The 22393-nt window shown below is 39.2% G+C and overlaps 1 long non-coding RNA gene across 2 annotated transcripts in view; it reads right to left on the bottom strand.

The window, feature by feature from the left end:
- Nucleotides 1-347: 347 nt before the first annotated feature.
- Nucleotides 348-22393, bottom strand: part of LOC111653569 (uncharacterized) — a 49775-nt gene continuing 27729 nt past the window's right edge. For both annotated transcript variants that reach the window (XR_015437129.1, XR_015437130.1), the window contains 2 exons: nucleotides 11741-11847; nucleotides 348-4482 (listed from right to left, as the gene is read on the bottom strand). This is a non-coding gene — a long non-coding RNA (uncharacterized LOC111653569). The remainder of the gene's footprint in view (nucleotides 4483-11740; nucleotides 11848-22393) is intronic.

The raw sequence follows: 22393 nt of genomic DNA, 5'->3' as shown, positions 1-22393 counted from the left end.
TATACTATGAGTTTTTATGCCTTACTATATTACGACTTTTTATACCTTACTATACTATAATTTTATATGCCTTACAATACTATGACTTTTTATGCCTTACTATATTATAACTTTTCATGCCTTACTATACTATGTCTTTTTTATGACTTTTTATGCCTTACTATACTCTGCCGTTTTCACGACTTTTTATGTATTACTATACTATGAGTTTTTATGCCTTACTATACTATGACTTTTCATGCCTTTTTTTTTAACTTACTATGGCATTCTTTGAGAATTTTATGCCTTACTAAACTATTGTAAGGTTTTAGTGAGGATGTGAACCCACAAAGCAGAACACATTGAAGTAATGGAAAATAATCATTTTTATTTTATATTGTTGGGAGTTGTGGAGCAGTGCAGGCAGGTGTGACGAAGAGGCAGAAATCTTCTGAGTTGAATTAGTGAACCGAAATCCAAACTGACAAGATGAGATTGAAGCCGAGCGTGGGAGGCGGCAGGGTGGCAGAAGAATGAACCTAAGGCACAGGATTCTCAGGGTTAATGAACAGTTCAACAAGACACAGAGCAAAAAAGGTTTCCAAAAAGGCAAAGCCTGGCGATAGCATAATACGGAACGATCTTGCGATGAGTGAAGAGTTGAGCCGCAGGTGATTGTGGAGTTGATTGTGAGATGAACAGCAGGTGCGGATGGAGACTGGAGGGAGCAGGATCTAGGAAGCCACGCCAAGCTAAACACACACAGACAAACAGATGCAAACTGGGGACAAACAACCAAAAGAAGGGAACACAGCGGAACACAAGGAAAAATGAAAGAAAAGGACCACAGGGTCCTGATCCTAACAACGATGATGTTTTTATGCCTTACTATATCATGATGTTTTATGCCTTACTATACTATTAGTTTTTTATGCCTTACTATACTACGACTTTTTTTAAATTAATTTTTTATCCCTTATCACATACTATGACGTTTAATGCCTTACTATATAATGCCGTTTTTTTCACATTTTTATGCATTACTATATAATGACGTATTTTGACATTTTTGTGTCTTATTATTCTGTGATGTTTTTTTGTTTTTTTTTTACATTTTTATGCCTTATTATACTATGACATTTTTATGCCTTACTATACTCTGACCTTTTTGACATTTTTGTGCCTTACCATACTATGACATTTTCAAGCCTTACTTTACTATAACATTTTTATGCCTTATTATATAATGACATATTAATGCCTTACTATACTATGAGTTTTTTTTTTTTAACATTTTTTATGCCTTATTATACAATGACATATTAATGCCTTACTATACTATGAGGTTTTTTTTTTTTTAACATTTTTTATGCCTTATTATACTATGAACTTTGACATTTTTGTGCCTTACCATACTATTACATTTTCAAACCTTACTTTACTATAACATTTTTATGCCTTATTATATAATAACATATTAATGCCTTACTATACTATGATGTTTTTTTGTTTTTTTCTACATTTTTTTATGCCTTATTATACAATGACATATTAATGCCTTACTATACTATGAGGTGTTTCTTTAAATTTTTGTGCCATATTATACTATGTCATTTTAAGCCTTACTATATTCTGACGTCTTTTGAAATTTTAATGCCTTACCATACAGTGATGTTTTTTAAAAAAACATAATTATGCCTTATTATACTATGCCTTTTTGTGCCTTACTATACTATGATGTTTTATGCCCTTCTATACTATGACCTCTTTTTACATTTTTATGCCTCACGTTTTTCGACATTTTATGCCTCACAATACTATGACGTTTTTTTAAACATTTTTATGCCTTACTATACTATAACACGCCCTACTATACTTTGATGTTTTTTTACGTTTAATGATTTACCATGCTATAACATTTTATGCCTTATGATACTATGATGTGTTTATGCTTTGCTATACTTTGATGTTTTTTGACATTTTCATGCCATACTACACAATTACTTTTTTATGCTTTACTATACTATGATATTTTTGGACATTTTGTGCCTTGACATTTTTCAACATTTTATCCCTTATCACATACTAAGACGTTTAATGCCTTACTATATAATGACGTTTTCTTCACATTTTTGTGCCTTATTATACTGTGATGTTTTTTTTTTTTACGTTTTTATGCCTTACTTTATAATGACTTTTTTTTTACATTTTTATGCCTTACTATACTATGACATATTAATGCTTTACTATACTATGACATTTTTAGACATTTTTGTGCCTTATTGTAGTATGTAATTTTAAGTCTTACTATACTGTGACGTCTTTTGACATTTTTATGCCTAACTATACTGTAACGTTTTATGCCCTTTTATACTATGACCTTTTTTGCATTTTTAAGCCTACTATACTATGACATTTTGTGCCTTACTGTACTATGATGTTTTTTGACATTTTTGTGCCTTACTATACTGTGATGTTTTTTTAACATTTTTATGCCTTATTATACTATGACGTTTTTATGCCTTACTATATAAATACTTTTTTTGACATTTGTATGCCTTACTTTATACTGACATTTTATGCCTCACTATACTATGACGTTTTCTTTTTACATTTTTATGCCTTACTATACCATAACATTTTACTCCCTACTATACTTTGACATTTTTTGACGTTTAATGCCGTACCATGCTATAACATTTTATGCCTTATGATACTATGACGTGTTTATGCTTTGCTATATTTTGATGTTTTTTGACATTTTTATGCCTTATTATAATGTGACATTTTCATGCCATACTACACAATTACTTTTTTATGCCTTACTGTACTATGACATTTTATGCCTTACTGTATCGTGAGGTGCTTTGACATTTTTATGTCTCACTATACTATGGCAATTTTTAAATTTTTGACTTTTTAATGCCTACTATATTATTTTCTGCTTTACTGTACTATAATGTTTTTTGACAATTTTATGCCTTTCTATAGTGTGACACTTTTTTTATATTTTTATGTGTTAATATAGTATGATGTTTCGTGACATTTTAATGTCTTAGTATAGTATGATGTTTTCTTTTAACATTTTCATGCCATACTATCATATGACATTTTATGCCTTATTATACTATGACCTTTTTGACATTTTTATGCCTTACTATACTATGACATTTTCAAGCCTTACTATAATTAGACATTTTATGCTTTGCTATACTATGATGTTTTTATGAGTTGAGTTCTCATTGCTCCAGAGACAAGAAGTTTCCAAATTGCTGGACAATCACCTGTTGTTAAACAGATTAACACAAAAACACAATTAATGAATGTAATGCAAAAATTGAGGTGTTATACAGCTGCTTCTCTATCCACACAGAATGTATCGGAGAGGGGTGTTAGCATTGTCCAAGATGTCCTGAATCTTACATTGCACGTGTCTCTCCACAACAGTCCTGTGTGAGTCCAGAGCACAGACCCAGCCTTTTTGAGCAGCTTGTCCAGTCTCCTCGTGTTCATGTCTGACATGCTGTAGCCCCAGCAGACTGCAACCTGTGTTAGCTACCCAATTAGGACACCTGTTCTCGTGCTGCTCTTCAGCCAAGCTAAGTACAAAATAAAAATTAAAAATAAAATGCTGTAATTCAATTTTCATTTCACATACTCATGGGCATTCTATGACCACGTAAAAATCAAAATTGAGAAGCCCAATTTATTGACAATTAATTTTCAAAGACTTAACCTGCTCTACAGTGACAATTTTCAAATACAATAAGCAAACAGCGCCCACACACATTACATTTATATGTCACTACGCTCTTTTGGGGTCAAAATGAAAATGAAAATGCAATCTGTCAGTCCTCTCATCAAGGTAAGTCGTGAGTTAGGATGTCACTTCCACAACATAGTTTGTGACATAAGTTGCACTTCAGCAATTAATTTCAATTAAAAGGGTCGGGAGATCTGACAGTGAAAGGTACGAGGCCACATGCCTAAAACTGACTGCACAGTTTTAATAATACTCTATACTACAGGTTTGTTGTTGGTGAAATAATCAACTGATTCCCCAATTAATCTTAGTACAACACACCAGGAAGTACACATTTTTAATCTTATACAGAAACTATTATGCAATCAGACCCAGTGGGTTTCCATAAGCATCTGCCTGCCACAGATCAGTAAGAACATCTCTATCTTAGATGGTGTATTGAGATGCCACTGGATGGGTGGTGGGTGGCGGATGGGGGGCACTCTCTAGTGAGCTGCACTTTGGAGGGTTCAGTCAATTAACCTGCTGTCAGTTAGCTGTAAAGCAAGTGCTTTTTTTTCTCTCCACTCTGTCTGTCGCAGTCATGGTGAGTGGTGGCCCTGTGCTCTCTGTCCAACCGGGCTCCCGCTCCCCTCAGCCAGGGACGGCTCCACCCAAAGGTGCTTACCATTCATAGCCTGGCACCGCGCAGGTCGCCAGAGAAGTGATGGAGTGACTCCCTCAGCAACAGCTCTCATCTACTGTATAGATGAAGAGGGGGAGGAGAGGAGGGGAGAGAGGGCGGATACAGCAAACGTCTATGCATTAATGGATGGACTTAACAGCACACAATTGTAAATTGCTTTTTCAATCAGCTCTAATTTAACTTAAAGAGATGTCTTAGTCTTCCTGATAGATTTGTTGGTTTAGAGCAACAGAACCTAGATAGCGGTTTGGCAACAGTTCAGCAAAACAGAAAGTAACTTCAGCAGTCCCCAGCCACCTCCTCCTCTGCCACCACCACCTCCTCCTCCCCTTCCTGCCACCAGCAGTCAAATCGATCAATTTCTCCTCTTTCTATCGACATTTCTGGAAAACTCAAGGCAGCCCTATTGAAATGCAAGAGGCAACAAATACAAGTGCTCCGACAAAGGCTGAGAATTAATACATAAACTATGTGCATGTTGTTCATGTTAATATAGCATGGATTAAGCTGCTTAAATGCTTTATCGACATCCTGACCAATCAATAGATGTATAATTAAAGAGTGCAGCTGAGCCAGTGACAAGGCAAACGGCAATGCCGCTGTTGACATGTGGTCAGAAGGAGCAGCTAAGTGTTTATTTAACCCTGTGTCATGGTGCGTGTGTGTGTGTGTAAACATATGTGTGTATATTTAATGTATTTAAATGACCTTGTGACCTTCCCTACTGACAGAAGTCAGTGATAACAGTTACAAATTCAAATTACCTCACTTTATGTTCAAGTAATTGGTTAATTTGGAAATTATGTCGGGAGAATAACACAAACAGGAATATTGTTTTCTGCTAATGGCCAAAGCTATTTAGCATAGCTAAAGGTGTTTAATGTACTGATGTCTGCTGTAGGAGAAGCCTGCACCAGCATACAAATGAACTGCTTATGTGCCCCTTTTAGCCCACCACTTATATAACTTTCCCCTCCTCTCTGTAAAGTGCAGATTCAGATCTAAAGAGGAAGTCTCAATATACCAATAGATGTAAAAATAAATGTTTTTTTTTTTTTTTAAATAAGAGTGGGCAGTTTACTATCCCCAAGTATGAATTTTTCATAGAGCTCCTGAAAGAACGAATAAGGTGGAGAAAAATAAGATGCAGCGGCAGGAGATGTAATAAAGATACATAGAGGGATGTAATGCAGCGTGTGCATTTACAGACAAGTGAGAATGTTTGAGCCAGGCTAAAATCGATTTATTGTTTGCTGTATATTTTCATTTCTCCACTGGCTAAATGGATAAATGAAGAAACAAATCCTGTCACTGTGTCATGTCAGGATATTTCCTGCTCAATGGCTGATTGTAATAACCATAATAACCATACTGTGTGTACATAGTACTTGGTGTTTTAAATGTTTTAAAGGCCGTCTTAAAGCAATAATCCCCTGTACAACCGCAACTAGTAATTTCTACACTTTGTTTGGCATGTTCAGGCCAGCTGTTTTCCAAGTTCTTTGTGTTAAGCTAAGCTAACTGTCCTAGCAATATCAGAGCTCATCTAAAGAGAAGGTACAAAGCAGGTCTTAAATGTGTCCTGAAGCCACATGTAAGTCTCCCTCACTCTCTTAGTTCTGGTCTGGTCTCCAGCTTGTGAGTAAAATACACATTTTTGTTCTTTAGCTGCTAGATCTTTAACTGCAGTTTCCCATGCTATTTGCATCACTGTCTCCACATGCACTTCTACATGTGAAAAACACACACCTGAGTTCACGGCCCTTCTCCAGGGCTTGCTAAAAGGCATTCTCTGTAATGTGGGAAATCAATAACATTGACCGAATTGTAGCACATCACAAAGTAACCCTTGCAACCCTTGAACGTTAGATAACTGATACCACATAACACTATAAGAGTATCCAGGGAGGGCTTTCCTCTTTAATATAGTAAATCTAATGGCAGCAGGCCAGACTTGGGTAATTTGGTGGACTGGATCCTGATTGAAATGGCAGTAAGTGTGCTAGAATTGGACATCAGGGCTGTTTTAGGATGCTGCGCCTGGCAAGAAACAACTTGAGAGCCGAGTAAAAACCAATTAAACCATCAGCCGTCCACCACGACCTTCACACACCCGCTCTGACCAGCGCCATTAATTTTCTGTCACAACTTATTAAGCGATAACATTTATCAATTAGGCAAACAGATTTTAATTGGAGAGGGCACGCAGCCCAGAGGCACAGCCATACACAAGTGCCAGGCCCATTTAGAAAAAATACTCAACATAAATGAATTCTTGAAAAGACCTTGTATATCAGGAGGTGTCAGCAGATGCGCTGGTCTCTAATGTGCTTGTTTATCACTGCGTATAGAGAATGTAGATAATAAGTTGAGCAGGCAGCTGGCCTTTATTAAAAAAACATGCATCCACAATCAGCTGTTCAACAGCTTGAGATGCCATTATCCCCTCAGAGGCTGGTTATGAGAAAAGACAGGTTCTAACAGAAAACTCCCTCTGAAGAAACAGAAAGAGCTTCATTTGAAAATAACACATCGTACATCTTCCCCCAGGAATATAGACTATGGATACGTGCACACTACAATGTTTTCACTCTAAAACAAATTTTAAAACAAAAACCATCTCTGTCGAGACGACTGTTTTACCTCTGTATCAGAGTATGATCTCTGTCCTTACTATCACACCTGAAAACACATATCACATGACCATTCACATACACTGGGCTGGGTTTGTGCATGCCGGTGTAAACAGGAAGCAGATTATCTACTCTGCAGTTGGTTAGTTGCAGAAAATACTACGAGGAGTAGCATTAAATTGCATAATTTAGTTGCACAACAGCTGCTACCAAAGACAACAAGCTCAACAATGCTTGTAATTTGTTACCCATGTTGCATTCAGAACTAGCAGTTGTGATTGATAAGTCGCTGGAGTCTGAGTTTTATCACCAGGCGTAAACGTGGCAAAGATGATGCATTTTAAAACTAAAACGTATTAGTGTGGATGTAGCCTATAATAAGTAGCGGTCTTTAAATTTCTAGTTGCTGAGTTGAAGTTTAGATTTGAGTGGAAAGCTGCAGAAAGTTAAAATATTCCGTGTTATGTAAAAGCAGACCTAAAGGGATGCTGTTTCTCATTTAAACATTAAGCTTATGTTATACCAGTATGACACACAGCTCCTTGAAATAACTGAAAAAAAAAAATAAATAAATAAAAAAGATTGCATAAGGCTGAATAATTACATCTAATTATACATTCCCCCAACTCCCTGTGTCCCACTATTTCTCTGTGTTTTTGTGATTCATTTTCTATCGACGTTGCTGTGAAATCCTTAATCTGGGCCGAGGAGAGAAACTGGGCCAGATGTGGATGATCAATAGACTTTCTATGATAACCTGACAGTCTCTTATTAGACGTGACGGGCTGCAGCCTCCAGCTCTGCCATCATATTCATCTGCACTCACACTGACTGACTCTGAATATTTGGATGTGAGCAGAGCAGACCGTGACGGCATCGAGCCTGAACCACCTCACTGCTGAAGTCTTCATTTCCTGGAGAGACTAAGGTTTCTACCATGTGTCGGCATTAGAGAGAAGAGAGCTTACGACCTGCAGGTGACAAAAGAAACAGATGTTAAGGACTACGGATAACTTTACAAATATATAATCTTCACTGTCTTTGACATTTCAGTGTCCATCCCACTACAATGTTCTGGTTACTCATGATTATCTCCAGATCTCACTATCAACACTAGGTATTGGAAGTTCCAATGAAAACTGTCAATGAACTGAGATGACCAATACCACTCTCATGTCTGTACAGAAGCTGGTCTGAAGCCATGGCCTACAGCTGATAAGCTTAACTTAGCATAACGACTGGAAACAAGGTGAAGCAGTTACCATGACTCCGTCCGAAAGGCAGTAAAATCCACCTTTACCAGCAACTTAAAAGCTCAGTAATTAACACATAGCACAGTAACTGCTGTATGCAACTGGATGACTCCATCCTAGCCCAGACCCTGAACTCTCAGCTTTCTCAGCAACCCTACTTTCACACCAGTTTGTTTTCCCACAAGCCTCTCCTCCATACTGCATTTTTGTATTAGAGGGTTTCTTTCATTTGTCTTGCTGTAAAGCAGAAACATACTGGGTTTACCTTGTTTTTTTTCTCTTCAACTCTGTTGTGAAATTTGCATCATCTAAAAGCCTTGGAAACTTCAAAATAAACCTGAATATTAAGTGTTTTGTTTCTAAAGCATTATATATTAAAATTTCGCTATAGTCTGTTTTCATATTAAGTGTATTCATAAAAAACGTTAGAGTAATTAGCCACTATTGGCATATCTATTGTTTAAATTCTAGGTATGTGATTTTGATTCTTTAAAATACAACTCTTTGTAGATATCACTGTGTTTACATAAAGTATTTATGTCTCATGAGCACACACACACACACACACACACACACACACACACACACACACTGATTAAACACTGAGTGATTATTCATTACAAGCACTGATATCAGGATTATGCTGCTAACAAATATGACAGGTGTGTGTGTGTGTGTGTGTGTGTGTGCGTGTGTGTTTGTGAGCGTCTGAGAAGGCAAAGGTCTGCTCGGTAAATATGACTAGAACAGATAACACGACGCTCACTGGGTAATGAGACAGGAAGAAATGTTAAGGGAGCCCTGGGAGAGACATGTAATGAAGCATTGTTTGCAGGATGAGAACACACACACACACACACACACACACACACACACACACACACACACACACACACACACACACACACACACACACACACACACAGGTAATGAAGCATTGTAGGAGGTTGAGCCTGGCTGAGGCTGATAACATCCCGTCGTGCCTGATAGAGGACAATGGACCGCAGAAATGGAACCGCAGCGTCTGTGCACCAAACTCTGCCGTCATCATTGTCCTCACACACACACAGACGGATGGATGTTCCTTAAAGTGGGGCTGGAAGATAACAGGGAGGCCTGAAGAGGAGAAGAGGTTTGAAAACAATGTGTCGTCCTCATTGTGCCAGCTCTGCTTCTCAGCCAACATTGATCATCACCGGCGTCGACCCCTGAGCCCGATGCATCCCATCAACTACTTTAATTAAAAGACACATTTTCATAAGAGGAGAGCCGGGGGACTTGAGTGGAAACCGTTACATATGGACGCCCTCCAGAAAAAATGTTATGGTAGCTTAGAAATTTTGCGGTAGCAGCACTGCTTAGATGGCTGAATGATTTCTCTTCCTTTTCATTATCCTCTGACAGTTTCTGTTTGCCAAAAGATTAGTGCACTGTCTCCGCAATATTTACAGCAGCTCCTGTACTTTACTGGTGTTCTGGAGGTGTATTTGATGCGGGTAGTTAATTATTTGGCGAGTGAGTTAGCCAAGGCAGACTGGTAAAACTCCCTGTAGGCTTTTGTTTCCAATGTCCTGCTCTAGTCTTTGCCTCTTGTAGCTCTCACGCAGGCACAGCAGAATGGGATATGCGGCTCGACTTGCAACACAAATGAAATTGAATGTTTTATCTGGGTGAGCAGATGGAGAACACCCCCTAGAAAGTGATGGCACCTCAGTGAACACTGTAGTCTAGACAGAGTTCCTACCAGCAAGCGAAGGTTCAGAAATTAATATGTGGTTTGTTATGTTTGGAACGGCTGTTTTGTTTGCTGGAATAATGAAGTGATATTGATACGGCTCAGGCAACAGAGAAATAGGAGTACTGGAAATGGATTCTAAGAGTCAATTAACCCCGGATAGATGGAGGTTGCAATGCACTTGCTTCCAGACGCCAGTCTTGAATTTTGGATCTCACGCAAAGGAAGCCTGAGGATGAATGACGGCTCTCCGTCATCAGCTAAAGGCTGGCATGCATTTCCCTAAGATAATTTTAATTATATGAAATAAGCAGGGAATTTCTGAATTTAAAATGCCTCAGATGTGTTGGAGTTAAGAATAAAAATGACAGCAGGAGGAAAAGTAGAGAAAGTAAATACTTTTGAGCCTTGCTGTGTCACTGTATATGTTGACAAACTGCCTTCTCAAATTTGACAGACTCTTCTATCAGAATCCATAACATGTGCTGTGTCATGCTTGAGTGCAGTCAGTCACAAACTGCAGAGGAAGCACCGTCGTGTCATGTTATCCTTTCAGTTTCTCAGCTCTCTCCTGTTCCTAATGAGACATGTAGGTCGACACTGGAACTCTTCGAGCCGCCCCGCACTGTTCAATTACCCGTCTGTACCGGTATTCCTGGCATCTAGCCGCACACACACCCACAACAATCTGGGGCTGCCTCCCCTCCACACTGGTGCCAAAAGCTGTGGCCTGGTTTACAGACAAACTGCTGCCCAGTGGGAGAGGAGAGGGAGGCAATATGAAGAGCGCTGCAGAGTCCCCAGGAGGCTGACCCACAGGGAACAAACTCTGCAGCTCTCAGGCTGATTTCCAGCCCGCTCTCATATCTACATGGTTGTCATAGTTACAAAAAGTGGGCCAACACGTCCTAATTTTATAAGTAATTCTACAAATCAGTGAAAAAGAAGGTGGGGCTCATGTCATTTAACTAAGTAGTCAGTTAATTATATTAAAAAAGACTCTGTCCAACCCACACTGAGACCTCATTAGGTTCAGTGACTTTGTCCATTAAACACTTTCAAGCAAATCAAGACAATCCAACATCTAATGGCCAGATTTAAATCTACTGTAACATATTCAGTAGATAGAGTCCCTAGAGGACCATGAAACTGTGGTCACCTGAAGAGAGGCTCTGTGAATAGCAATGTTTTAGTATGTATTTAGAGTGTTTAGCTATTTCAGCATAATTCCAAAGGTTAACATGAATAACATCATTAGTTTAAGGTATTCATGTGCTGAACTGTTGGATGAAATCAACACTCAGTAGGATTCATCCTCTTGGATGATGACAGAACGTACCACATTTAATGGTGGTGTAGCCAATAGTTATTTCCAATAAGATAATTCACCAAAGCCTAAACCAAACAACAGCCACCACAGTTTGAACTGTATGCCGCTAACTTAGCTAAAACCAAAACATAACATCTGTGGCATCACGCACAGGTGGATGAAGGTGCACGATGAAACTTGATTTAGTAATCAGAGGCGGAAAATTGTAATCTGGGAGATACTGATGACCTTGGGTGGAGCTGTACAGGTGTACGTAAGCATTAACCGCTACAGCAATGTGTGACGGGCTGAGGTACTGTTGGTGCTTGCTGTTTCGTCCCAATCTGTACAGTATGTATGTGTGAATCAGACTGTTTACTCACAGTATGTCTTACACTCCCACTGTGCAGCGCTGGTTGGATGCGGTGTGATCGTAGCACGACTTCAGTCAGTATGAAACCTTCAGAGGTGGCTGCAGGGGGAGGAGGTTCTGCGTGAAGAAAGGAGGAGGGGGAATCAGACCACAGCATTTGACATTTACTGGCCTTTTGACTGTATTATCAGACACACTGCGGGAGGGACCACTGAAGACAGAACATGCAGCACAGATTTAAGAGTATTTCTTAACCTTAGGTTAAGCTCAACATGGAGTGGACGAACAACATGTCTTTTGAAAATTGTATTTTCACATGTCAGGTTAGATAATCAACAACTGATCAATCACTTATCATTAACAGTAACAGTTAATGGTTTCTTTGTACAAAAACAAGCTATTATTCACACAGCAAGATCAGAAATATAAATATCATTGATACATACACTATATACATACAGCAATTTCAGCTAGCCCTCTTAATTACCTGCAATGTTTTAGAAAGTTACAGCAATTATAAACCGTTGTTACATGTACCACTGATGTTTTACCATTTCCAACCTCCTCACTACACAGTTTGCGGTACCTTGCTAAATGATTCCTGCGCTATAGCCACTAGTCTCTGTCGGCACTGTCCAACAGCTAAATCAGTGGTGCAGCTCCTTAAAAGATGAAGGGCTTTTAGTGCCTGACTCTTCTCTTCTCATCTACTTTCAACACGAGGTCAATACAAAATATCATCTCTTGGTATGACAGTGAAAATGCCGATGCATTTGTCAGCTGCATAATGGTTTTGCCTTGCTTTAATGTTATTTCAGTGTCAGGCGACTCCCTGGTTCTACTTATATGTCTCAACAATAAAAGCATCTCGCTTTTCTCTGCATGTACACAAAGCCACACAATCTTTCCCTCCTTGCAGCTCTGCAGCATGTCGCCCCACAGAGTCGGGTAATTCTTGTTCTCATGTTTTGCTTCCCTGTCAGCATGTGGTTCAGATTTGAGCCATTTCCATCTCTGCCCTCAGCACTCACTCAGTAAATACCGTGGCCCCTTCTGTGGGCTGAATCCCTCTTAATACCCTGCAATCCTTAACAGCACTGGACAGAGAGGCACGGACAGAAGATTGACCCTCTATTTGGAAGGGATGATGCTTCATGGGGTGCCAGAGCAGTCACAGATTACATTGGCCATCTTTACAAAGAATATGGAGCCAGAACGAGGCCTGGCCATTAAAAGATGGCTGTCATATCCTCGTCTTTTAAGTACAGAGAGGAGAGGAAGGAGTGAGTCTTTGTCTTTTACATCTTCTCAGTTGAAGTAATCCACACAACATGTAGGGACTGTAATTAATATCTGGGAAGCACAGACTGGTGAAAGTTAACTAAGAAGGGTGGAATCGAGGGCAAGTGGACTTGAAAATGCTTCAACAAGGCCACACTTGAACACGCTGAGAATGGTGCAGGAGTATGAAAGGACATACAGTTTTAGACCACCTATAATTCAACCATATGCCAACGACACAGACGCACACCAGAGTCCAGCTGTGCTCAATTCAACCCTTCTTGTATAACCATGACATGGATTACTGAGAATCTGCACAGAAAAAGGTGAAGGTTGCGTTGGATAAATCAACAAGCGTCACCCACGTGACCATTTAAATGACAGGATTTGATATTTTAACAAATTTCACTCAAAGACTTGAATATTCTGACCATGACCCAATAAAATCGAAGCAAAACAAGCACAAACAGAACTAATGATACCTGTCAAACCCTCTGCTTTTCTGTGCATTTTGAGTAAAACTGAAAATGTTTTTCATTTAGTCAGAGGTGGAAATTACGCTATAAAGGTAATGGAAACAAATTCACTCAAATTATGTTGCTGCCAATTCGTGACGTTCCCATTAAATTATTGGCAGTAGATGCAGCGTCAGTACATGGTGAAAGGGCTCTGCTCCAACAGTGTTGGTGTTAGTGTTCAGGGAGTGAAACAGGATGAACACCACTGTCAGCCAATTAGAGTAATGGGTCAAAATAATAATAATTAATATAATCATTATCTTTATAATCTCAAAACACCTTTGTTTTACTATAAATCAAACCATAAGCAGAATACTGCAGAATACTGAAAAACAGATATCTATTTATATGTTTTATAAATATACAAAATTGATGACAATTTTACCTAAATCTCTACGTATCCTAAGCAACAGAAATGACCTTTTCCAGGAAATGCCAGCCCCTGCTGCTGATGTGAACCATGGTTCACAGTCCAACAGAAAGGTCTTCGCTGATACTAAGGGGTTAAACGTAGCATGTTGCTGGACACCGCCATGTTCACCTGCCTCAGGATTGACTGTGCTGAGCAGTAACAGGAACAGAAAATAACACAATAACACAATAACACAATAACACGCGAACAAAGAAAAACAACACTACACGTGAGTAAATGAAAGAAAAAAAAAAGAAAGACAAAATAATAATTGATTAGATGGAACAATGCAGCTGCTCGAGGTCACGTCTTGGTTCTCTGTTCTCTTTCCTTTGCAGTTCAACTTTTACTTTCAATATTTCCATATTTCCACCTCACTAGTCAGCTTCAACACAAACACCTTTCTGTGGTGTCAGTGAACACATCATCAATCACCACACATATCCAAACTTCTCAAAAAAAATGCATGCACACGTCTCACGTTTGACTTTTGGTGTCTGTTCAGTGATCTAACTAAACAGCATTTAAAGGATCCGATTGATGATCCGAGAGGAGACAGTCAGAATGAGGCAGAAGGGGGGAAGGTTGTGAGATGGAAAGTTACAAAAATCAATGCCAATTAGGATACTTTTTCTCACACTGAATCAAGATAAAAGCCAAACAAGATGAAACAGCGGAGGCTGTTGTACAGAAACTACTCTGGGATTAATATAAAACCTGTTTATCCTCAGCCAACATTCCTGCAACGTGGAGACATACTACTGTACTGTTTAAAGGGATAAAAATAAGACAAGCAGGTCTGAAGAAAAGCTTCCAAATAACTCAAACACTGGAGTATTGAAAGATTTTCTCACTCGCTAATATTACAAATATAACACCTTAGACCATATATCGTCTATTTAGAAAGGTTATGCTACTAAATTATAAGAGCAGTTACTGAGGTTGGGGGAAGTTACTCAGGAAGTAAGAGAAAGTAATCCACTGTTAAGTATAAGGTGGTGGTTGAAAACCAAACAAGTTTTTAAAGTTTTAGGTTGATAAATGGCTTAAATAATTGACTGACTGCGTGATTTACTGAATATCAAAACTGTACACCCTTCATGAGTGAGATTCCATTCTTGTCCGCCTTTACTTTCGATGAGGGATTCTGGTATCATCCTCCTGGGCGTGGATGATACCAATGTTCTTTGCTGGAGGAGGTTTGTTGCTTTACCTTCTGCTTTAAAATACTCCAGAGGTGCTTGGATCGGATTGAGGGGGGGGGCGTATTAAACCAAGTCATAGTTTCACTTTCTCTTTACAAATTCCCCTGTGATTTCGGCAGTTTTTGGGATTACTGTCATGTTGGAAAATTCCTCTCCTGCCAAACATCTTGAGACCGGGAGCCATTTTTTCATTCTATTTGCATTCATGCATGCCATCTATAAATGTCATCTCCCCAGCTCTCTACCGTATTTTTTCTCTGTAGGACCATGACTCAGAATATGGAATTTGATGTTACTGTAAGTCGAACAAAGCATGGGGCTTCCTGATGTGAGTCTGAAGCCCAATTAAAAGTGTGTCAAATAGGTTTGTCTAGTCCCAGGCTCCTGTCTATGGATATGACCCAGGCACTGCTACACATGGACATAAAGAAATCTTCTTTGAAAGAAAAACTTAAATCCCAAATCTCACCAGATCGACAACACACATCCCTTTCCGCCATTTTGCTTAGTGAATAGCTTCTTAATGTTTTCTTCTCTTAGGCGCAAGAAGAGAAAAATAACTCAAAAACTGATATCAAATCACAGGGATGTTTACTAACCAAGACAAAGGGCTGTGTCAGGAGTTTAAAAAGCCAGAACAGCCAAAAGCCTCGAGCAAATGATGATGTAAATCACCAATGATGTATAACATGAGGAGCAAAAGTGGAAAAAGAAAGAAGTTAAAGAGAGAGGTTACAGCTCCGTGATTGGTGACCGTCATGACTGCAGATGGTGAAAACAAGAACAGAGAGAGTGGGAAATGAAGCAGGAAAGAAACAATCTTATGAAAAACCGAGCTCGGCCTGTTCACCGACAAGTCATTGCTAAACCTGCCTGAGGGCGAGAGCAGAAAACAAATTCACCCCATTTGTGTGAAATCTGGAAAATATCCATATTCATGATGGAGGGAAGAAAAAAAGAAAAGAAAAGATGCCTGACTGTGTGCAACTATGTGTGCAGGACACGCAATATGACTCTCCTCCTGATACAATGGTGACATTTCGGGCATCACCGGGAGGGAGGATACGGGTGGAGAGAGGGCCGTGGTGCTCTGGACGGTGTCACAGCTTTCTGCTTGAGTGCAGAGCTTTGCATAATTACAGAACAACAAGTGTGCATCTTTCTGTCTGACAGTGTTGCAGGGAGTCTGCACGACTCAAGGCAAAGAGCATGTACTTTGCTTTAAGGGAGGTATTATCACATTGCTTAACACTTAAATGTTGTTGCCACTGTGTCTTTGTGTGTGGGTGAATATGTGGATGCTCATTTTGTGTGTGTTTGTGAAAGTGTTTTTTTGTTCTCTCTTTTCTCATTCTGCTGGTATCATTCAAAAGGAACACAGAAAGTGTGTTGAAATGCCTATAGCACAATTTATGCTGTACAGTTTCTGTACAAATATTAAAGTTACTCTTTTTTCAGTACCTTCATTTGAACAATATATAAGAATGTCCCCAAAATGTAATTAAATTTCAGTCCTGGTTGATTTGGCGACACCTTGCAACAGAAGTAAAAAGAGGTTATATCTCTTTTGCATGACAGACAAACAGGAACTATGAGCTGCTTGTTTAGAATACATGAGTATACCAGGACTTTGTAGATGCACAGCGCAATCTGAAGCATGTGTTAGTCTCTGCAGAAGAAAACATAAACATGAACTGTAATGTAGCACCCAGGATACATTGCTGTGCGGGAGGCAACTCACACATGTCAACAGCAGCTTCTGTGCAATGACATATATACACACATATTTTTGCATGCACAGCAGACTGAGATAACTGACATATAACTGGACCGAAATAATAACAAACTGCGCCGCTCTGCTGCCGAGAGGAAGAAAAAAAAGACACAAAGAAAGAGAAGCAGCAAGACACCAAATAGATCTAATTGTTGAGATTGATTAAAAGGAGAAGAGAAAACATAGAAGCAGGAGAGCGAGAGTGATTAATCTGCTGGGTGTCTAATAGGAAACTGAAGGTGAAATGTCCAAACCCCCTTCAGCCCCAAGAAAAGAGTAATAGAGACAGCCAAAGCCAACATCTTTATCTGAGATCAATGCTTCCTAATCCAGGACACATGCACGCATTAATGATCTCTTAACCCCTCACACCTTTTACCTCAGCCCCCATCCTCTTAATCTTTGACCCACTCGTTCCCTCAATGCTGTTTGCTGAACATCTGAGGTCTCCGAATCCCAATAACTGCACTGAACTGGACAAACAGGAGCAGGCAACCGACGCTTTAAAACCTGCCACCCACTGTAAAGTTCTCTCCTCTCCACTGAGGCACTCTCCTCTTGATGAATATCTCACCATGTGATGATGCAATTTTGCTGAAAAGTTCAAGAGCATTACCAACCAGAAAGTGAGAGGTGCATACGTTACTAGAGACAAAAAAAAAAAAAAAATCATCGAGGCTGCCTATTCGCCAGTGAAAAATACGACCAAGCCTGGTGTGCAGGCTGTTGTATATTTATGGGAGCCCATTTGCAGCAGTTGATATTTGTAACTAGGAATGGGCAGCGCAGTGTGTTTCATCTAAAATGAAATATGAAAACAGTAAAGCAAAAACTGTGAGTATTTGCAGAAAGTCGTCCACGAATATTCAATGCAGGAAACCATATAGAAACTCTGACGTCACCTCGACCACGGTGCACAGATTAAAATTTTTGCTCTACAACAATCTGTCAAAAACAAAAATGTGCCCACATAGCATCTGGTACCGGGACGTAGGAAACACTTTCATCAAACTGCTCCAGAGTCAACAGTTTCATACGTCATATTTGATGGTACGCTACTGTTCCTAAACACATATGTTCACACGAAAAGCTGATGCAAGCACGTGTTTCAGAGCAATGTTTCAGGATTTCACTCTAACATAAAACATCTGCTGTGAGCACCCTCCTACACGGAGCAGACTGCCTGTTAGAGGAGAGGATGATGGAGACGGGTGGTGCAGTGTTAAAGAATCAGATGATAATGTGTAATGTGAAAGGGGCTGCTGGTGCTGAACCCACAGAAATGATCCCCTAACTTTGCAGCAACTCCACAGCTCAACAGAGTGTTTTGCATCTTTGAACTCATCGCTTTGGTTTTATAATCTGCAAATTTCCTGTTTTGGTTCATTCTCACTGCTCTCATCAGAGACATTTACAGATGCAACAGGCCGCTGATTTCAATGAAAATCAAACAACAGACTACTAACAACTAGTGGGAGAAAGTAGTGGACCATTTAGCAGCTAAAGAACCGGAATTTCCCTCAAGAGTTGGTGAAAACCAAAACACAGCTGAAAAGAAAGTGAGTATTGGTTTTATAGTCCTCAAGTCAATGTTGCTCTGTGTCTGCTGGATGTGGAAGTAGAGAACTATGTGCTCGCACACTGGCATTGTCTATATGGTGATAATCTGCCGCTACTGTGTTTACAGACTGTTGCTTTGCCACCAAGAGGCAAAAGAATTGCAAGCTTTGGACCAGGACGGAAAGTTCTCACTCCACAGGAAGCTCCAGAGGAATCCCAGTGGGTTTCCCTTGCATGGCTGGACTGTTGGAACATCTGGCTCTTCGACCACTTGATGAGTCTGTGCACTTAACACAAACCATTAAAAAACTGAAAAATCTCTGCAAAACACATGCTTAAGGCAACACAAGTGAGCCATGATCTCTATGACAACGGAGCAGACAACAGTTTATAGGTTGTAAATGACGCCTTGAATTAAGGTATTTTGACCAAAAAGAAGTGCATTAATAGAAATATACGCCCAACAGCTGCCAAGAGAACAGCCAGGGCTAGAGAGTCAATGCATCCAGAGGTGATTCATGTTGATTCGGTTTAATTCTTGATGATTCAGTTATTACATCAGATAAATACCAGTGTTTTTATCTTGTAACTTAAATTTCTTCTACATTCAAGTGATTCACTGATCCTGTTCCTTGAATATAGAATTATGTGAAGTGCACATTATAGGCTTAAATGTAAATATGTTTCCTGATTATGGAACTCTGGAGATTTATTTTCCTTGGAAATTACAAACCAAACTATGCAAACTAAAACTTGACACATCTGTAGTTTGTACACCTGCGTGTTCAATATAGTTGAGAAAAGAATAATAAAAAACTTCACAACTTATAAGGGTGTCATGATTATAATAAATACAAATATATATAAATAAATAAATGCTAACCTATACATCTACACATGGACTGTAGCCCATGTTTCAACTAAGTACAGGCATTCACTGTAATGATCACTTCGAGCACAGACAGAGTAGAAACTGGAGTCTGCTCACTGGTTGTGTCATCAGTCTAGATAGCATTAGCTCTCCAGCAGGGACAGACTCAGTAAAGTGAAATCCACATCTTTTACGAGATAGCAAGAGTCAGCTAACCATCCTGTGTCAAAGAGGTCACATGAACTGTCCCGGTCTTCTCACATTTTACACATCATGTGCTCCTACGCAATGTTACGCCTACGCTTAACATTTGGTGCAGATGCACGTTTACTGGGAAAAGGTGCAAATGCAAAGATCGATCTTAGGGCTTTAGAAATCAATATTGGATCAGCCAAATAAAAATGGCAATTAATCAGAGAATTGTTTTCTTTCTCTCTCTCTTTTTTTTTTTTTTAATCCAACCAACAACTGAGCCTCTCCTTTTCCAGATTAGGGTCATGGTTGGGCCAATTATACTGAAGGCCTCTGTGTTTGCCAATCCTATCAGGGGAAACAATCACCATCATTGACCTTAAACCCACAGGCTTGACATACAAGAGTGCCAAAATAACAACACAATGAAACATATAAAATAGCCCTTTGCCAAAATGTCAAATGAAAAAAAAAAAAAAAACTGATGTCAAATAACCTTTTTAAAAAGCTTGTCTACAAATTGCTTTTCAGAAATCATTAGAAAATATATAAGAAACAATTACAAACAGCTCTTGAAAATTAATTGTAAATGGTAAAATTAGTATAACCACTGCAATGATTTAATAAAGCTGGAATGGAGGTTTCAAATGAAAGTGATGAATCTATTTCAGTGGATACCGATTTAGAATGTTTATTAATTCAATATTCTAGTTATTTGCTTACCATGGTAAATTTTTTCTCTACAGGTAGATGATTTTCATCAACACTGAGCATACTAAGACTTTTGCGTAGGTAAAACAAATAAATTATCTATAAAAGAGAAACAAATATTATGTAGGGTTTTGTTATTTTTACTTGATGTTAATAGCCTTTAGAAAGAAAATAAGAGGGAGTTTACCAGGCCAATTGTCTTGTCTCTAGGAAGAGGTTAATCTGAACAGCGTTGTGTATGGTTTTAAGTAAGCAATGCATTTTGTGTTTTGTGTGTGTGTGTGCTTGCGTGCGCGTGTGTGTGTCTTTGCATGCAAAGCCTTGGAGCTCTCACACAGTGTCAAATAGCCAGGACTCAAGTGAAATAGAACTTGAAGCCGAAATGTCAGAGTCTGGTAGTGTACAGTGATAAAGCTGTTGCTGTTGAATTAAATGAGTTCAAAATGTTAAGTTCTTCCACTAAGAAAGCACAGTCAATAAGTGCAGTTTGTTGTTTGTGAAGACCAGAGGCTGTGTTCTTGCTGGTTTCACTCCTCTGACTCTCTCCACGGCCCGGTATGTTCTGACAAAGAGAGGCTACACAGCTTTTAATAACACACAAAAGGCCCTGCCACCAGCAGCCCACAGCTCTGATGCAAAAGATACTAAGATGGATGGGACACGTTGCATTTCCCCGTGAGGCCGAGGGTCTGCACACGGTCTCATTTACCTCATATCCCTCCATGCAAAAGCACAGTAAATCCTTGTCAATTACAACAGCACGTCCTCTAAATACATTCACAGTGATACAGTCTGAGGGAGAGGGAGATACGTTTTTATCACTGTGGCTTCTCATGGGAGGACTAAGAAATTCACATCCCTTTGATCAGCAGACAACAGTATCTGGCTTCAGTGATTATTATAAAATCTAATTTAGAAAAGTGATTCTCTAAATGTAGGACATCTCACATCCTTTGCATATGCTGACATGAAACATTTAAAAATGGCTTTTGTTTATAGTTTTAATACAGAATTATAACAGTAAGAAATCCAATTAGATAATGCTAAAAAAAAACTCAAAATTGACTCTTTCATTTCGTGAAATCAGACATCCATTGCCAACACAACTAGAACCCACTTTAAAAATTAATTTCGTCTGTCTGTCCACTGAGTTTACCCAGTCAGGAATCAGCTGTACCAAAAAGAAATTTAATTAAACAATTTCATGTGCCTGAATACAAAGAACAGAACTTACAAAAACTTTCTTGTCCAAAGCTTGGTATGATACCACAAATACGACAGCCACAGGACAAACCACAGTCGTGCACATGTAGTGACTATTTAAAAAGGAAATAAGTGTGAGTAGTTTGTATTTGTACGTTTGTGATTTATTTGTTTTAGGGCCAATTTATCCGGTGTTTGCACAAGCTTTTAAAACCACCTAAATGGGTAAGAGGTGAAACAGGAGAGTGACTCCTGCAGGCAAGCGGACACACTGTGGTGTATACTTTACTGCAGAACGGAAAAATTTCCATCAATTAAAGCCACAAAGAAAAACACAAACGCTGACTTTCAAGCAAAGAAATTGATTGGATGTAGTGGCAGTGCTCTTGTGGGCCATCTGATAGGTCACTTATTGACTGCAGGCTTTGTGCTGATTGACCAGGGGCCTGACTGACAGATACTAATACTGTTGAAAGTATCACAGCGTTTCTTTTACCAGATATTCTCTCTGTGGCACTGCTATTGCTTGTCTGTGATAAAACTCTTGTTTTCCAACCATTACTTTTATGGACAGCCAGAGTTTCCATATTCTCTCCATGCCTATGTGGGTTTCCTATTTTTTTTTAAGCATCCTCCCAGAGTCAAAACACAGGCAAGTGAAGTGAACAAAACTGATGAGTCCAAACATGGGATCACTTTTGGTCTCTGCTCCTGCTGATCCTGCTGTTGTGCTTTTACATTCACTTATTGTTCCGATGCCTGCCAAGTTTGTGTAATGTTTTTCTCAGCAAAGTGAAGATGTTAACACCTGTTGTCAGTAACCTTTGTCTCTGTCATGTGTGATTTTGATGTACGTACTAGAGGTCTTCAAGTGTCCATGATTTTTGGACATTATGAAATGGGGCTGCGGAAAAACCAAACCAAACCTGTCGTGCA

Source organism: Seriola lalandi, unplaced genomic scaffold (assembly GCF_002814215.2).
Source record: "Seriola lalandi dorsalis isolate HSWRI2012SDOR001 ecotype SW California unplaced genomic scaffold, Sedor1 jcf7180002054228, whole genome shotgun sequence".
NCBI classification, from domain to species: Eukaryota; Metazoa; Chordata; class Actinopteri; order Carangiformes; family Carangidae; genus Seriola; species Seriola lalandi.
This window is presented reverse-complemented; position numbering and strand designations above follow the sequence as displayed.